General features: G+C 48.7%; 1 protein-coding gene across 1 annotated transcript in view; it reads left to right on the top strand.

The window, feature by feature from the left end:
* Positions 1-1,492: 1,492 nt before the first annotated feature.
* The window catches only part of GSN (gelsolin), a 291,591-nt gene continuing 277,407 nt past the window's right edge, over positions 1,493-15,676 (top strand). The window contains exon 1 of the mRNA XM_069609519.1: positions 1,493-1,726. The gene's annotated coding sequence lies outside the window, so the exon portion shown is untranslated. The remainder of the gene's footprint in view (positions 1,727-15,676) is intronic.

Here is a 15,676-nt window from a genome sequence, read left to right as displayed (position 1 = left end):
TGGAGGGGGGAGCATATTCGTATTGCGGAGATGGGAGAGTGGTAGTAGAGAGGGGAGAGTAGTTATGTGGAGAGGGGAGGTTAGTAGCGTGGAGAGGGGAGAGTATTCGTATTGTGGAGATGGGGAAATAGTAGTAGAGGGGAGAGTAGTTGTGGTGTGGAGAGTAGTATTGTGGAGAGGGGAGAGTAGTAGTACAGAGAGGTGAGGGTAGTGTGGAGAGGCGAGGGTATTCGTATTGTGGAGATGGGAGAGTAGTAGTAGAGAGAGGAGAGTAGTTGTATTGTGGAGAGGGGAGAGTAGTAGTAGAGCGGGGGAGAAGTAGTAGTGAAAGACCGTGAGAGTAGTGTAGAGAGTGGAGAGTAGTTGCAGTCTGGAGTAGTAGTGCAGAGAGGTAAGGGTAGTGTGGAGAGGGAAGCGTAGAAGTGGTGTGGACATGGGCTCGAGACTAGTGGTAGAGAGTGAAGGAGAGTCCAACTCGAGAGAGAAAATCGAAGGGAAAGAAGGGAAGAGCGAGAAAGGGAGAGGTGAAGGAGGGTGGGGGGAAAGGGGCTAGAAGAAAGGGAGGGGAAGAGTAGAAAGTCAGGGCGGAGAGTAGAAGGACGTGTAAGGAAAGGACAGAGAGATCTGAGTGTCTGAAAGTCTACTTTGCTTGTAATATTTCTGTAGGACCCAGGGTGGGATGCATTCCCTTTGGTGCCGTCCTCTAGGGAGGTGAACTTCACTGTTGGTTTATGGGGGGAATGGGGGGACTGGATAGTCATTCCACTGTGGCGCACGCCCCTATGCGTGCCCTATCTATGGGGCTGAGCCACTATTTAACCCAAGCCAAAACATGCATGCATCTGGGCCCCTCGTAGGAGGGTCTACATGTATTGTGCGTGTTTAGTGAATCAGGGCATGGGCGTAATTTTAGGGGGTGACGGGGGTGTTTGTCCCCCCAACTTTCATGGCACACCATTTTCTTCCTATTCATTTGGCTGGGGCACCTTTTCTTCAGATGTCATGTCCCCCCCCCAACATTTTCATCAAAGTTACTCCACTGAATCAGGGCGAGGGGGGTGGCCGAGCAGGGGCGGCGGCTTGCTGCCTACCCAATAATGTTGCACTTCTGTGGATCATTCTTCCCTTCTGCCAACAGTATAGAGGGCGCTTCGAATCCCCGGTAAGCGCTATATATAAGAAAATAGCGTTTTCATATGAAGCTCTGTGTTTTGCAGATGGTGTGTGTGGAAGGCTTGGGGGGGGTAAACTTCCATACATACATAAATAGAAATAATTTGCTTAGAGCCTTTGTGACGTTGAAAGCACAGAGAGGGCGCCCAATGATGGAAGCTGGAAATTGCAGAAAATGCGAGTTTGGGGAAGGGGAGAGGCTGGCAAAGATTCCATGCGTGGTTCTGCATTTTCTGAAGTGAGCTGCACACTCCCTGCCACGCTCCTCCCTCCCCGATGGCGCACACCCTACCTCCCTCCACCTCCCCCAGCAGCTCGTAACAAGGCCACTGGGGGGGGGGGGGGGCGGCGGGTTGACGGAACACCGATGATTCATCACAGGGGGTGTGGTGGCGAGGGTGTGGGCTTGCCCCGGGTCCCCTGAACGGCCCGCCCTGCCCACTGCTGGAGAATCTGGCTGCAGCTTCCCCTTGCTCAGCCTGCAGCTCTGCTCTCTCCCGCTAGCAGCTCCTCTCCGGGTGCAGTTCCTCCATCGCAAGGGTCACCAGAGCCGGTAGGTCCTGTTCTGCGCCTCGGGGGCATGCATTTGCTCCCCGCTGTCTGTTCTAACGTCCCGGGCAGCCTGTGCCAGGGACCCCGAATCCAGGATGCCATGCAGGGTCCAGAGCCGGCTGTGCTAATATGCATGTGTTTTCCACACGACGCCTTAATCAGGGAACGTCAATAGCACTGACCAGGCAGTGTCCGTTTCCTGGACGCGCAGAGCCCGCTGCAAGGTGGCTCGGGCCGCGAGGGAGGACGTCAGGGCGTTCTGCAAACCTTAGTGGGGGTGGGGAGGGGGCAGCGCCCCTGCACAGCGCACCGTTCGTCCTTATATAGGCATATAGGTCGCTGTCTGCGGGAGGAAGGGATGACGCGTGCAGCAGCTGAGAGAGGCGAGAAGAATAACGCGGGCAACTTATTAAACAAATACACTAGGAATTCGCGACTGCCCCGAAGTGCTCATCTAGAATCAATCCAGTGGATGTATCTGCACTGGGGGCGGGGGGGTAGGGGGTGGGTTGGGACCCAACTTCTCATCTAGCAAACATATTGTTTCCCTCCTAATATTAACAGTGTAAAAATGCCATTGTTTTGGACTTCAGCTTGTGTTTAGGACTTGTTTTCTGTTTGGGAACAATAGGGAACAAAGTGTGAAAATTCCACTTTCTGAACTATAACGCATAAATAAATAATAAATACTAATAATAATAATAGGGAGCGAGCAGCAAGTCATGTGCCCAGGATCACACATTGATTCGAAAGCCAGGTATTGCTTGTTCCATAACCGGCAATGTAATCATAGTACAGATCGCCTCGGAATGTGTGCGCTCCTGCATATCCAAACATGTCGAAGCATCCCCCCCCCCCCCCAAAAGAACCCAACAATCCGAAATTCCGGTTCCCACAGAAGTGGGAATTAAGGTGATGGGAGCACAAGTTACGGTTTTAACATGAACGGGAAGATTTTGCCTGCGAGACTCCATGTAACTGAGACTGGTCGTCAAGGGTGCAGGGATAATGCAAGGTGTGAAACACACCCAATGGGTGACACTCAGATGGAAAGTTTGAAGATTTGTGAGAAACTCAATGGGTCAGCCCATGAGTGCCGAGGTCATGGGGACAAAGCGAGCAGCCACACAGCGGTTCTCGAGCAGCTGGGGCAGGAGCGTCACTTTGTCCCCGTGGGGATCTTGTGGAAAGTTCGACGAGGGTCCAGGGATGCATTCCGTGTTCAGGGCAGTGGGAGCTTGAGGCGTGGCACACCGTTGGCCCTTAGCTCGCCCCCAGCTTGCTCGCCTGCAGAGCGTTATTGGGGGGAAAGATGCATATGAGAAACACTGGACACCACTGTAAATTAGGCACCCTAACAAGGAAGGGCCTGGCCATAACCTTTTTTTTAACACACCTCGGTTATCAGCGGGGGATTTTCGTGAATGGTTACGAAATGAACTGCGATGGGACATTTACCACTGAAACCCTCCACCCAGCGCCAGTTACCCGTCACATCTGGCTCTGTTTCCAAGACGATTACAGTGAGACACAAAATAAAGCTCCTTTATATTTCCCATAGAAATTGTCGATGGTCCTTTTTGTTTTACGTTATAGTGAACATGCACTTTTAAGTTAAACATAAGTTTATGTGTAGAACAATTCGTTTAAATGAGGTTACTGCCTTCCCTAAAAAAAAGTTTTTTTTTACCCCTCCCACCTTTATCATATTGTATTCTTATTTTAGAGTATCTTATAAATCGCGGTACATTTTAACTTGGCTTCTTTTCTAATTTTGTTTTCATTTTCCTTTCTTCTTTTTTTCTCTCTTTTATGTATATATGAAATATGTGTAAAGTTTATACTTAAACTGTATCACATTATTAAACTACTGCAACTCTTAAAAAAAAAAGCTCCTTTATGATTTTGTCTGGTAGGTGGCGCTTGCCTCGTGCAAGCGAAAGCTAATGCACTGAAAGTACATGTAAGGAGCAGGGGTGTTGCTAGGTCTGGAAAAGATCAGGGGCTAAGGTAATGTCGGGAATGGTGGGATTCGGGGCTAGCTATAGCCTTTTGGTTGTAGTCCCTGAGCTTCTATCCGGGGCTACAACCAAAACACCCGGGGCTATAGCCCCCTCAGCCCCCCCCCCCAGCAACGCCTCTGGTAAGGAGGAAGGTGGATACACATGTGTGCGTGTTGTGTGGACTTCCCACCAACTGACTACCCATGACCATGCTAATCCTCATAGCCATCCCCATCCCCTAGCTCCTTCTCCTTGCCAAAAACACACCGTCCTGGGATCTCTTTGTGCTAGCTCTGTCATGCAGTAACATCAAACTGTGTGCTGCTTCGGACCTGCCAGGGTTATTTCTAAGCAGCCTTTTGAGAGTCAATGGCTTCATTGCAGCTTCAAATAAGCACTGGGTGAATTAAACATGTCTTAAACAAGTGTGCATTAGAGAATTGATTGGTAAGCAATATGCGTGCCCTCGGCTGTTTCTTGCATTGGCAAATCGAACCGTTGCATGGGCATTACATAGGCATGTGTCAGGCACTGACATCATTTGAGCAGCTTCTTGCACCATTTTCCAGCTGTGGAAATCTTATGCTCTGGTTGAACCCTTATGGCAGTGCATGGCAATGCCTGTCCTGTGCCTACACAAAAGCCACAACGGTTGCATTTGTGCCAATGCTTGTTAAAGTGTACTTATCACCCACGATAGCTACTAGTTTGGCATACACAAAAAAGGTTGCTTTAATGTGGATATTCAAAAGCTTCCAAGACCATGCAGAAGAAGCAGACAGTTTGTGAAAACATAAATATAGGCAGGTTACCGAAGGCCACAATGAGGGTAACTTTCTAAACCCCTGGGTTGGTTAAAAGTGGTGGTAAATGTGGCAGCATGACATACCACCACTTTTGCTACCAATTGTACCAATTTGGGGGATTTTGGTGCAGATGGAGACCCTCAGATCTGACTTCTTCCCAGTTCCCTATGGAGATCCACAGGGCCCAACCCTTTACCCAGTGATCTATAATCAATCCATGATACTTCTGGGATCAATCCTTCATGACCCAGGCGTCGCGCGACACCAGTTCGCAGATGATGCACTGCTGTACCTTAAAGTAAACTGCTCCCGCGACTTCACTCGCCTCCAGAATGCCTTGCCACCATTCGAAAGTTGATAGCAAGCACATACATAAAACTCACACGGACCAAAATGGAATTTGTGCGTCTCGGGCAACCTTTCAAACAGGCAACCATCCAAGGAGGATGGACGAGCTGCACCTGGATGAATTGACACCCAACTTACGCTGTCTGCCACATGTCTTGGGTGTGTTGTGGACAGCAACATATGTATCAGCAGGTGGCGTGCTACCAGATCATGCTGCTCCTCAACATTAAGCACTCCCGGCATCCCCAGGACTTGTGCATCTTGGTAGAGGCTTCCTTGATTGCACACATTGATGTGGGTAACGTCCTCCTCACTGGGCTCCCCACGGTACAGCAGTCAATCACGCCGTAGTCTGCCTTATCAGTCGTTCTAAAAACGTCAACCACATCACCCCCATCCTGCGTGACCTTCACAGGCTCCCTATCGCTGTTAGTATCTTTTCAAAGTGGCCCGTATCAGCTACAAGACAACCACTGCCCAGACTTCCGCATACCTCATGGACAAACGTAACACTCCTCGATGAGTCACACCATTGCTAGGCTGATAACTAGACTAGTCCACAGGGAAAAGACCAGGAGACAGTCATTCTCCTACTATGCCCCAGCACTCTGGAACACCATCCTGGTGGCAATCGGAACTGCTGGAACGCTCCTCCAGCTCAGGCAAACTGAAATCCCTTCTCTTCAGGGAATTCCTTGGCGCAATTTAGGGGATTACCATGATTTGGACGAATTCCAAATGTCTGCGGAAGAAAAAAATGAAAGCTATTTTACCAAAAATAACTTCGGTTTTGTCTCCTGTGGACATTTCTTGCAACCCGCTCCAGCTAAACCCCTTACTTACCTTCTGGCGGCACACATTGCTGTGGGCATGCCGACTCCGCCATCGCTCTGCAACGCCAGCTCCCTTCACGCACGTGCATGGGAACCGGTGCTGCAAGGTCCTTTTTTTTCATTTTTTTCCTAACTTTATCTTCTAGGTTGCGGGGGACACCCACGCAACCCCCAATGTGATTGTAGTGAACAAGGGTGCGGGGGACACCCGCACTTGCCTTGTTTACAACTACCGCAGCAATTGATAGATTTGTACAACATTTTCAGTTCTTCAAAATTTTCATTCAGCCCGAAATTCGGTCAAATCTACCATTCCTTTTCTTTTATTCGATAATTTGTACGTATTCCCAATTTAGGTAACTCTGTTCCCAGTCTAATCACTGCACCAGACCCATGGTAAACTGCCTTCCTGTTCTTTGAACTCTTATACAGCGCTCTGTTCCTCTTAAGCTAGGTTTGCGCTGTCTCGGGAGGATAGCTCAGGAGCTTTGGAAGCAAGACGACACGGAGCAACACTGGTTCGATCCCCGGGTCCGCGCTTAGAAACCTCCGGGTAGTAAGCGTGTTATAAATAACCAATCATATCATCTTATATCATGTCTAAAACACAAACCCAAATATGTAGTTTCCTTGAGTGGCATTGAGGGTCACTACAAACAACTCCCATTGATGTGTATTGAAGGGGTGCTTAAAAGAAAAGAAAAAAAAGACAAAACTGGAAATGCATAGAGAAACACATGGATGAGAGTTGGCATGCAGGCAAGACTCTAACATTAATGTCCATAGTGTAGACCAGCAAGATAGCTGAGTGGGTTACGTCCTTGCTGCCGAGACCTCTATTCAGTTTATAGGTTCAAATCCTGGCTTTATCTAAGTTGATAAAGTGAATGCCACTTCAATGCGTTCATGTACCACCTCTTCTCCTCCAATCCTGGGTTTGCAGACCTTGGTCGCTGGTCGGAAGGGGAGGGGGTGGATGGAGATGGATTTGGGGGAAAGCGAAGAGCAGGAAGCACTCAAAGGGGGGGGGGGTAGGCAACGAAAGCCATTACAGCCGGGTGGGAGTGTATTTGTTTAAGGTTGGATGCAGGTGGTCTTGACTTCCTCTAGTTTGAGTGAGAGGAAGTGGAGGGAAGTATCATTGGGGGGCTCAGATGTCGATACATTTAGAGGTGTAATCCAGCTGGAAGATCTGCTACTCCAGTTAGCTGTAGCCAGAGGGAGTCTGATTGGTTGCTTGATGGTCTGGGAACGTGCGCAGTCCAATGAAGCCTCGTGCTAGGTTGGATGCGATGAGCTTCAGCTTCCCAAATCCACGCCAAGGGATAGATCCTGGACTTGCCAATGCATAGCCGGCTATGCATCTAAGCTTGAAGTAACTGGAAGAAAGAGAAATGTGGGAGCAGGGTTAGGACCGGTCCAGCGGGAGTGCTGCACCTACGTGGCCCCATTTCTGTGTTGCATTTGTGAGCCTAAGGTGAGAGTGGGATTCAGTTTGTTAGTTCCCTGATTTGTAAATGGCCAGTTAAATCCCCTGCCCTGTGACTCCATCCATGTTCTTCATTTACCTCACTGCACTAAGGGTGCCAGTTTGATGAGCCTCGAAAGAATGGCCACAGGAGAGAGAGAGAGAGAGCTCTACGGATCCCTGCCATTTATGATCATTGGCTGTTGAAATGTCGAAATGTAGTTAATATGGCCTTAACCACCCTTTCTAAGGGCTGGAATGGGTGGTACGGATTTAAAGGCCCGAGCGAAGCAGGGTCTGGACTGTTTGTCTGCCTACCAGACAGCAAGACCACATTTTCTGCCAGTGAAACAATAGGACTACAACCCAGTTTGGACTATTGCACTGATAGTTAAATAACAAACCATAGCAGAGTTTGGATTTTTCTTCCACCAGCTAAAGAATAGTACAAACCTTCAGTCTTTGTTGAATAGACAGCAATACAATTTGGCTCTTTGGGTAATTTTGCTTGCTATTGGATGGAGTGAGTCAGGACAGCTTAATTATCACTTGATTAATGATTAAGTGGTATTGGCTAGGCCTCTGTCAGCTGACTGTGGGCAATATGAGTGTGTGGGGCAAGGGCGGTAGATTTGAGAGGGGAGTAGGATAGCCAGGGAGAGAAAGGGAGTGGGCCAGACCAAGTGCGGGTTTGAGAGTCGACGAGAAGACGTTGGATGCCTTTCAGGAATGACGTAGTATGCACCCCCCAGCAGAGTGAAAGGGCCCTATGTTGTATGTTTGCAGTAGGATTGATGTGGCTCTGTTTCCGTTGTGTGAAAGGAAGGGCGTGTCAGTTGTTAGTCTTTGTCGTCAGGTCACATGTGGGTGTCGGTATTTTCTATAATTTTGGGGACCCTTTGAGGTTGAGGGGTGTAGCTGTGTAGTTGGAAGGGTTCCGGTGGTGGCCTCAGGCAGGGATTAGTTCAGGTTTTTAGCTGTTTTCTGAATGTTAGGTGATCTTCTGTACAAATGTGTTTGGGTAGAGAGTACCAGGGTTTGTTTGCCAGGACTCAGAAGCAGGGTCCTTCATGTAGCTTTTGGTTCCTGTTTTGTAACATTACTAATGAGTCATTGTTGGAACTCGGAATTCTTGACGTGTGAGAGTTTCCTTGTGATGGATTCTGGACTCTTGCCGTGTTAGGTGTGGTGAGCAATACATACTGCTTTGAAGCGGATCCCCTTTTTGATTTGGAGTCAGTGATGTGTACGAGTGCTGGAGTCAACCTTAGGAGTTACCTGGCGGTCCTGTTTTGGGCTCTTTATAGTGTATTCACTAGATATTCTGGGAGTCCAAGCTAAGGTCTACTGGGGGATGGAATCTGGGCGTGCAAAGTGGGAGACTGGTGTAATTCGGCGGGGCTATCCACTTTAGCCTATTTTTACACCATTTGACAACACCGTTGCCCACCTCTTATCTGTCTTCTGCACCCTGCTTTTTCTATAGTCTGTGGATCACCCATGAGTTGCGCTTTGGTGGAAAAGTGGGCGGAGCAGGTAGGCAGGGTAGCAAGAAGTCAGTGAACGAAGAAAAGGTCCTGATCCTCTAAATGAAGCAAAACAGTTTAACACACTCTAACAGAATGATGCAGACCAGGAGATGACACAATACCACACTTGCTACTCTACTTTGTGGCTGGTGTACGTGTGATGAATCATCTTCCTGGGCACCAGTGGTTCAGGGATGAATATCGGTTTCTAAACCATCAATCAGCCCCCCACTTCTAATACACCAGAAAGGATCCGAACAGATTGGAATACAAGTGAATTATAAGACCTCCTTGTCCAATTGTGGTAACGTGGATGGAATGGGAGGCTTATCTCCGCAAGGTCGTGGCTCGTTGGTTACTTGCAAACAGCGGAAATACAATTATTACCCAATGATAAAAGCGACTGCCCAGTCAAGGTTGTATACAAATATCTGCTTTATTATTACTACAACAGGCCGTTCTAGCATAGCACAATTACAACCCACACTGTAAAGGAACACACAGAGGACAGTTTCACAAAGGAAAGGGATGCACTCTGGAAACTGACCCTAGGGTAGTTGGCCAAGTAATCAGTCTTACTGTTCAAGATTATTTGGTTCCAGCACCAAAGGGGCAAAGGGTTGTAACTGTCTCTAGAGGCATTCGGAGAAGGACCAGGGGGGCAGAACCACAATGTACCTGGTGCTGAAGAAGTTCTTGGTGCTCTATGGCGTCAAGGCAGTTCCAGTGTGCTTTGCAGCCCTTAAGACAGAGTTACTGGTAGGAGACAGCTGCAGGTGCCAGGCGACAGGCATTTCGGCAAGCGAGGCTGGACGGATATCTGCAGGTTGTCCGGCACGGCGGCTCGAGCCAAGAATCGTTGTCTCTGTGCTGGTTGGTGGATCTGGAATGCTAGTCGAGGCGTCTTGGATGGCTCTGGTCACTGCGGCATGACAACAGTCAGCGGTGCAGCCGGATGCGGTCCAAGGACTCAACTGTCTCAAAATTGTTCTTAAAAGATGGATGCTAGTTGATGCTTGTGTGTCACTCCTCCTAGCTTCTTCTCAGGGCTTGTGTCCTTTCAAGGCGGACAGCCCAAAGCTCAGGAGTGTGTTTGCAGGCATGGGCCTTGTCCTTAGTTCAGATACTCTCCGGCACTTCCCACCTAGGAAGCTTGCTGGCAGAAGCTAGCAGGGCACACTGTGTGCTGGCTGGGTACCGGTTCTGGGGCAGCTGGATAGGTCCTCTGAATCCCGTATCTCCCCCTGTTCCCCGGGAGATGTTTAGGGAAGGGATCTTACTTCCCTCTTGGAACTCCTGGTCTTCCTTCACTGGCAGAAGATGCAAGGTAGACTGTACCTTCAGCTCGGGTCCAAATTAGTCCTTCTTCTTACTCCTTTCGAAGTCTTCAGATGATGTGATCAGTGAGAGGTTCAGTCCTCTTTTAAAACCAAATGGGCCCCAGTGATTGGTGTAGGCTAAGCCTACCTTAATGAACCAATCCTGGGTTCCCACCAACAATCTTCTGTTATGCATGAGGTCAGGACCAGAGTGCTCTGCAACAGGATAGACAAGGGGGTGACCACATATACCTAAGTGCCACACAACATCCTGTCTGTTGTAGATCAACGTGTCTCTCTGGTTATCTGAGCCCTCTGTGACTCTTGATTAAAGCACAGGTTTTCCCTTGAAGTATGTGCTGGCAGCAGACTTCCTGTCTCCCCCAAACCCCATACGTCTCCCTTCTGAAAGGGGTCAGCTCTGCAGGGGTTTATCTACAGTTAATAGTGGACCCAGACATGCATTTCACTGCCTTTCATACAGAGGGGTGGGAACTAGCTTCAAGTTGACACATTGCACACCAAAGGGGTGTTAGTCCCGCCCTCCTGTTGTCTCTCCAGCAACCAAGCCCACTCAGCAGGCTTGCCTCAATTATTTCTCATTATTATGCACTGCCACCAGCCGCAGAACAATGGAATGCAGATCCATGGAGCCTTTGATATTTTAATTATTCTGCTCCTTCTCTGGAGGAAGGTGTGCCTACCCCCTTCTTGGAATGCTTTGATGTCCCCAGGGCTGTCACATTCCTTGTGAATATGACAGGGGAAGACAGCACCTGTAGGCTGTGTCTTCCCAGAGTACTGTTGAGTATGTGTTTGGCACGGGAAGCAGATGAAATGGGTGTGGCATGGCCGCCCTAATTTCTCAGAGGTTGGTCTTCCATCACTCATTTTCATATATCAAAAATCAAAAAAATTCTCAGGCGAGCGCACTCTCCCTGTGCGAATGGTCGAATTCCTCGCAGTACGGACTCGTTAGTTGTGATTATGCTCTACACAGGCTCTGGCTATACCTTGGGTGGAAAAGGACAAAATGACACCCAGTACACCAGCGGTTTTTCTGTTTTCTATTAAAAGGTGAACACACAAATACTTTTAAAACCCTAACCATCTCTACTTCTAAAAACAACACCTACCTTAGCAGCTGTTAAAAGTGTAAGAGAGACTTTAAAAAAATGTACATTCTCTAAAGTGTACACTTTATTTTATGTAAATAACAGCATCTTTAAAGCAGGGTGCAAAATGTGCTCGCCACTAGCAATTGGCTAGTGATATTTGGCTCTTGGTGAGTAAGAAATGGTGTGATGTGTGTATGTATAGAATTGAAATGGGGATTGTCTTTTATGTCTGGCTAGTACCTTGCAATTTAATTTTTGCACCAAATAAAAGGTCCAGAGATGTCCCATTGTTGTCGTCTCTGTGGAGCCCAATGATTCCTCGGGGTCCTGAAGGGCTGGGCCGCATTAGGTTAGAGTGGCCTGGCAAAATCAGCAGAATGGAGTCTCCAACAATTTGTTGCCCCAGAATGTGTATGTCAGGTGCGGCCTGGGGGAAGGAGAGCTGTGGGGGCAGGGCAACCTGAAGAGGTGCATCCCGGAGCAGCCTATGCCAGTGGCCACCCAGGCTTAAGGTACAGACTGGCAGAGCCAAAACGTTTTCTTCCCAGGTCACGTACCTTGAGTGACCCGGGTCATGTGGGTGGGACCACCGGTGGAGGCGGTGGACCCAAAATAGGAGAGTCCTTGCGGTGCTCCGTCTCCACTTTGGGGAGTGCTGCATTGTGCAGTCCGAACCCACAGTGTTGGAGTGCGTGGCTGCACTTCTCTGGATTGGAGCTCCACATTACTGAAGAGGTTCCTGGGCTCCTGCAGTGAACGGAGCGGTGCCTCACAGGCTCACAGGGCATGGCTGAGAAACAAGCAGGATCAACCAGGTACTTGGTTGGGCCAAGGAGCTGGGTGCTGGATCAACACTCTCATTGCTCCAGATAAGATTTGGAGGGGGGAGTATTTTACTCCTGAAGTTGGGAGTAAAATCATTTTTAGGGAGTAAGAATGTAAGTTCAATTTCCAATGGGAGTATTTTATGAGTGGGTAAAAAATATGTTTTTATTGGAAAACAAATGTTTTTCTAATAATTATTTCTTTGCACCTTGTTATCCAAGTACATTAAAAGATACATGTTTACTTCCTGTTTACTTCCTGTGTTACTACGTGCACTACTGCTCCAAACTTATCCATGGGGCTGTGTGGGTGAAAATAGGGGGACAAGATTCTGTGTGTCTGTTTCTATATTTTTGTTGGGAGTATTTTTACTACCTATTTTTTTTTTGGGAGTATTTGCCTATTTTTAGGGAGTTAAAGTGGCCGGTACACCCCTTATCTTTAGCGCTAGACCCTCTGAAGTGAGGGGCGGTCTGTAACTGAACAATGGCTGCTCCACATCAATGCCAAATTAACATTCTTTTTGTTTTCATTCTTGGCTCCCTGCACAGCACATACGCTAGAGAGACCTTTCATCTTTGTGCAGCAGGGGTGATCCTGGGTTGTACCACTATTTAACACACATACCTCATGGCATTTAAAAATAAAACCACCCTCTTAATGGTGTTGTGGCGGGTTACAGAAGGCTGTTTGGGTAATCTTGAAAGTACCAGTGAGATAACTGCCATGGTCCTGTGCGTGAACCTTAGGGAGGGCATGGTACGTTGTAAGCTGCTCAGTTGGAAGAAGCAGCTCATTATGATGGATTTAACCTGTGGTTCCACTGTTAGGTTGCTGTCCATTGTTTTTCCAAGGTTCCTCACTGAGGGCAGTATGATAGAGCCCATTATCAACATGCGGGGGGAGCCAGCCAATCAGGAGGCTAGGAACGTAGGCTGAAAGTGGTGATCTTGGGCCGTGTTCTAAGCCGCCTGATGGCTGGTTCACCCACCTGCCATCTTCCCCCACCCTCCGTTATTTTTTTTAAAAAATCCTCTCTCTCCCTACTTACCTCATACCGCTGCAGCCGTCCCTTCGGCTCTGCTCCAGATGGCCGCCAAGGAAAGGGACATCTTTGAACAGTCTTTTCTTTCTGTGAACGGGACACTGCAAGGTGACTCATTCACAGGAAGAAAATACTTTCAATTAGCCCCATCCCAGCCCATGGGCTGGGTGCTAATAGCGTTAACCACGCGTTCTAAGGGCTGGAACGAGTGGTTAACGCAATATTATGTCCAGCCAGGGTATCACGGTGGGGTTAAAAGGTATTGCGTTGTAAATCATAAGCTCGGTTTTGGTTGGGTGGATCTGAAGTCTGTTTAAGGTGATCCAAGAGTCAATATGTGCAAGGCATGTATTGAGGTCCGGCATGTCTGTTGTTGAGTCATTTTGAATTTGCAGATGATTCGTGTGTTATTTGCGTAGTGAAGTGTGTCTCGCAGATGAGATCCAGGCGGAGGGACATGCCTATCTTGAAGAGAAGAGGCCAGAGGCTGCATCCTTGGGGTCCCACATAGGTCAGGTTGCGAGGATGTGATCTGAAAGGCCCATTAGCGTTGCTTCCCTCTCTCATTAAGGAAGGAGGCGATCCAGCGCATGGCGATTCCCTCTACCTGAATATCCTCCAGACGCGATAGCGTCAAATGTGGCTGACATGTCCAGTAGGATGAGTGCACTGGGTGAGTTGTTGTCCCTGCTGGTCTTCATCATGTCCCCTATTGAGCAAAGTGTGGAATCTGTTCCTCTCATTGGCCCGAAACCTGATACCCACGTGTTGTTTGCGCATTATACAAAAAATACTCAAATCAAATCTCACAGAGGTGGTTGCTGATATTGTTATTTTTCCACAGCTGTTAAGAAGATTCATTCTTGGAGGATTTTTCCAGTGAAAGTGTGTTGTAGATTGGGCGGTAAATAGCTGGGTTGTTAGGATCAGCTGTGGGTTTTTTTAAGGTGAGACTTAACTAAGTCTGTTTTAAGGGTGAGTAGGATGGTCCCCTGTTCGATAGAGGAGCGAAGAAGGGAAAGGAAGGTAGGTGTTAGTCCTGGTTGCTTAGTTATCGTTTTGACAGTGATGGAGGGCAAGGGACTTCTGGAGAGCCTGCTGGCTGGTGGAATCGACCATGGCGTGAGACACAGGGAGAGACACAGAGACCCAGAGAGAGAGAAAGAGAGAGAGAGCGAAAGAGAGAGAGCGAGAGAAAGAGACCAGGTGCGAGAGACAGAGAGAAAGAAATAGAAATGTCATTTGTAGTTCTTTTGTCTAGTCATTTCAGTGTTGTTATGCCCTGTGGCCCTGTATGTACTTTCAGACAGAAATTGGCCTCACCTGAACATGTCAGGCTTACAGCTATCATTCTATTTTTGTCACTTTGTAAAAGTTGTTTGAGTAGAAATGATGTATTCTAAAATGGCTCCCCACAGTTTATTTTATTTATTAAACATGTGTATGGTGCCTATACATCAAAAAATGTTTCCAGATGCCACAAGACAGAGGCGGGGGGAGGTGAGGGGCAGAGGAGAAAAAACAGTAATGGTCCTACAAGGCCATGTGACATTCAGATCATGCAAGTGCAGGGGGAGGGGGTCAAGGGGCTGGGCAAGTGCTAAGGGAGGCCCAGGAGGGCAAGTGCGCAGGTAAAAATGGCTGGGGGACCAGACTCAGTAGGCTAGTCAGAGAAGGGTGACCGAGGGCAAGTGCTGGTAAAAGGGATGGGTGGGGAGACTGCTCGTGTGGGGAGACTGGTCGAAGGAGGGCCTTGCCCCAGTAAGGCTCATAAGAGAAACGGGCAACCAGATAAAGAGGCAGGTGGAGCTAGCAGGGGATGCAGAGGAAGAAGGAGGAGGAGAAAAGGAAGGTCTTGAGAAGCTTCCGAAATTTAAGGAGATCCACCTCAGGACAGAGAGGGGCAGGGAGGCCGTTCCTGAGGGAGGCTCCTGCCGAAGAAAGAGATCTACCCCCACTGCCTACTTGGAGAAGCATCTGACCTGCAGGGAGTTAGAGCTAGAACACTGAAGAACTCTAGCAGGGAGGTATTAGGGAGAAAAAGTTGTATTTAGTGATGGCCCAGGCCCAAGAATGCCTTGTGGATGTTGCAGAGGGTTTTGAACTTGATCCTCACAGCAACCGGGAGCCAGTGGAGAGATTTTTAGGGCTGTAGAGATGCGGTCCCTGGGCTTGAGGCCAAGGATAAATCTTGCAGCCCTATTTGGATTGGATGAAGGGGTCAAAGGGAGGAGTTAGGCAGATTAAGGAAGAGACTGTTGCAGTAGTCCACTTGGAGAGGACCACAGCTCTGGAGACATTACGTTTCTGGGGGAAGGTGAGGAAAGGGAGAATGCCTCTTAGGAGGTGAAGCTGAAAGTGAGATTTCTTGACAAGGTCAGCGATGTGAGGTAAGACAGAGAGAGAGGAGTCTAAGATGACACCCAGGTTTTTTGCCTCACACAAGGGTGAGAGGAGGGGGCCCAAGGAGGGCGGCCAGAGAGCAGGAGGGAAGGAGGGGCCAAGAGCCCTAATGAGAAGACAGAGATCATTAGAGGCACACCATGGGCCTCATTACGGGTCTGACGGTAACCCTGTCGGTGCTACCAGCCGGTTGCCGCCGGACCCGTAATAATTTACCGACGCCTGACTTCCCGGTGCCACCGGGCTATTACAAG

This window comes from Ambystoma mexicanum, chromosome 8, assembly GCF_040938575.1.
Source record: "Ambystoma mexicanum isolate Mex_15411 chromosome 8, UKY_AmexF1_1, whole genome shotgun sequence".
Taxonomy (NCBI): domain Eukaryota; kingdom Metazoa; phylum Chordata; class Amphibia; order Caudata; family Ambystomatidae; genus Ambystoma; species Ambystoma mexicanum.
This window is presented reverse-complemented; position numbering and strand designations above follow the sequence as displayed.